This window comes from Saccoglossus kowalevskii, chromosome 3, assembly GCF_978046115.1.
Source record: "Saccoglossus kowalevskii chromosome 3, keSacKowa6.1, whole genome shotgun sequence".
NCBI lineage: Eukaryota > Metazoa > Hemichordata > Enteropneusta > Harrimaniidae > Saccoglossus > Saccoglossus kowalevskii.
Genome location: NC_140643.1, coordinates 10536364 through 10540177, shown reverse-complemented (window position 1 = coordinate 10540177; position 3814 = coordinate 10536364).

Below are 3814 nucleotides of genomic sequence, written 5' to 3'. Positions count from 1 at the left end.
CAGTCGGTTTTTTAAATCAACCAAAATGTGTGCTCATGTACACAGATGATCCGACGTATACCGATTATGCCGAGAAAAATAGGCAAGCCTCGAAATGCTGCATGGGGCCACGTGACCGTCGGGCATCCAACTTCCGCTATCGTCATTTTCCCTGGGAGTTTTCCATTAACTACTCTGTGTAACCTTACCCCCACGGCAGCTTGCAACTGGTATTGTCATGCAAACGATCAAATTGAATTTCCGAGTTCGGTCCGAAATGAACAAGATCAGACAACAACTGGGATTGTATTAACATGTACGCGTTGTAACCACGTGTAACGCCATACACCATTTGGTATTATGAATGACCTGGGGCTGTTCATCGAGAATGTGTCTTCCAATTATCCACGCGATTATATAACACTGTTTATCCCGTACACATAATGACGTCATGTTCGCAATACCACTCGTTCGTGAACGTGACTTAGAGCTTATCTTAAAATTTAATTCTGTTTTTGAAGTGACAAATACTTGTTCTTTTATATTTATCTCAAAATATAATGCACCTAAAAATTAGAGCAAGGGAACTAGTAAAATACCAATAACAAATATTTGTAATAACGCGTGTATGATCTACTTGTACTAGGGTGGTGGTATATGTGTGATAATTACAATCACACACACTACACAATAGCATAGAATGTAAATTAAAATGTAAACGCGACGCATATGTCTTTTTAATCTCGTTTTTTCCTTTGTCTGCACAATAAATTAAAATGCGAATTAGTTTGAAATTGGGTAATAAGCACAAAGCTGAAATATTCTGATCATTCGTGTATTCCTCGATGTACCCATAATACATTTAATACGTACACGCACGGAAATACATTGCAGGGAGCTGAGTTATATTTGTATGGTCTGAACCATCAGCGTGCGTCACCGCATACACAACAGCACAACCTTACATCACGAATAACTGAAGACTAAAACAACTTTCTTTAGTCACGGTTATGCTATGTGTGTTTTTCAGTACATATCATATGACGATAAAACGACAGGTTTATTTGAAATACACTACAAACCGAATACGCAACAACGTAGAGGTTGACGCCTGAATCTCCCATTATTTGTGCATGTTGTAAACCCACTATTGGTCATAATTTAAATGTCTAACGTCTCTAAATGTATCACTGTTTTTTTAAGTGCCTAACCTCAATTTAACTTTTATCTATATTCATTATAATCAACATTCAAACGAGAAAGTTTTACCTTGGCGAAACTGTGAAATGTGAGGTGTAGAATCTCCACATGAATGCAATTGTGATGCTTTACAATCCCCATATGATTACAAGCGTGCTAATTTACAATTTGTATATACAGGTATAGTTATGGACACTATACATATGAATAGAAGTGTGGTGATTTACAATCTCCATATGATTACAAGCGTGGTAATTTACAATTTGTATATACAGGTATAGTTATGGACACTATACATATGAATAGAAGTGTGGTGATTTACAATCCCCATATGATTACAAGCGTGGTAATTTACAATTTGTATATACAGGTGTAGTTATGGACACTATACATATGAATAGAAGTGTGGTGATTTACAATCCCCATATGATTACAAGCGTGGTAATTTACAATTTGTATATACAGGTATAGTTATGGACACTATACATATGAATAGAAGTGTGGTGATTTACAATCTCCATATGATTAAAAGCGTGGTAATTTACAATTTGTATATACAGGTATAGTTATGGACACTATACATATGAATAGAAGTGTGGTGATTTACAATCCCCATATGATTACAAGCGTGCTAATTTACAATTTGTATATATAGGTATAGTTATGGACACTATACATATGAATAGAAGTGTGGTGATTTACAATCTCCATATGATTACAAACGTGGTAATTTACAATTTGTATATACAGGTATAGTTATGGACACTATACATATGAATAGAAGTGTGGTGATTTACAATCCCCATATGATTACAAGCGTGCTAATTTACAATTTGTATATACAGGTATAGTTATGGACACTATACATATGAATAGAAGTGTGGTGATTTACAATCTCCATATGATTAAAAGCGTGGTAATTTACAATTTGTATATACAGGTATAGTTATGGACACTATACATATGAATAGAAGTGTGGTGATTTACAATCTCCATATGAATACAAGTGTAGTGATTTACAATTTGTATATACAGGTATAGTTATGGACACTATACATATGAATAGAATTGTGGTGATTTACAATCTCCATATGATTAAAGGCGTGGTAATTTACAATTTGTATATACAGGTATAGTTATGGACACAATACATGTGAATAGAAGTGTGGTGATTTACAATCTCCATATGAATACAAGTGTAGTGATTTACAATTTGTATATACAGGTATAGTTATGGACACTATACATATGAATAGAAGTGTGGTGATTTACATTCTCCATATGATTAAAAGCGTGGTAATTTACAATTTGTATATACAGGTATAGTTATGGACACTATACATATGAATAGAAGTGTGGTGATTTACAATCTCCATATGATTAAAAGCGTGGTAATTTACAATTTGTATATAAAGGTATAGTTATGGACACTATACATATGAATAGAAGTGTGGTGATTTACAATCTCCATATGATTAAAAGCGTGGTAATTTACAATTTGTATATACAGGTATAGTTATGGACACTATACATATGAATAGAAGTGTGGTGATTTACAATCTCTATATGATTAAAAGCGTGGTAATTTACAATTTGTATATACAGGTATAGTTATGGACACTATACATATGAATAGAAGTGTGGTGATTTACAATCTCCATATGATTAAAAGCGTGGTAATTTACAATTTGTATATACAGGTATAGTTATGGACACTATACATATGAATAGAAGTGTGGTGATTTACAATCTCCATATGATTAAAAGCGTGGTAATTTACAATTTGTATATACAGGTATAGTTATGGACACTATACATATGAATAGAAGTGTGGTGATTTACAATCTCCATATGAATACAAGTGTAGTGATTTACAATTTGTATATACAGGTATAGTTATGGACACTATACATATGAATAGAAGTGTGGTGATTTACAATCTCCATATGATTAAAAGCGTGGTAATTTACAATTTGTATATACAGGTATAGTTATGGACACTATACATATGAATAGAAGTGTGGTGATTTACAATCTCAATATAAATGCAAGTGTGCCGATTTACAATCCCCATATGATTGAAAGTGAGATGCTTTGCAATCTACATATGAATACAAGTGTAGTGTTTTACAATCTCCATATGATTAAAAGTGAGATGCTTTACAATCTACATATGAATACAAGTGCAGTGTTTTACAATCTCCATATAATTAAAAGTGAGATGCTTTACAATCTACATATGAATACAAGTGTGGTGATTTACAATCTACATAAAATTAAGTGTAGTGATGTACAATCTACTTATGAACATATATTACACTCTCCATAGGAATACAGGTGTAGTCATGTACACTATACATATGAACAGAAGAATACACATGAATACAAATGCAAGCGTGGCGATTTACAATCACCATATGAATACAAGTGTAGTGATGGACAATATACTCCATATTAATACAAGCGTTATACCTACCAATATCCATTATCTGCGTTTGGTGTTTTACAATCTCCATATGAATACAAGTTTCATGTTTTATAATCTCCATATAAGTACAAGTGTAAACTCTATATGAATACAAGTGTGGTGCTTTGCAATATCCACATGGTAACAAGCGTGGTTTTTAGGTCTTCA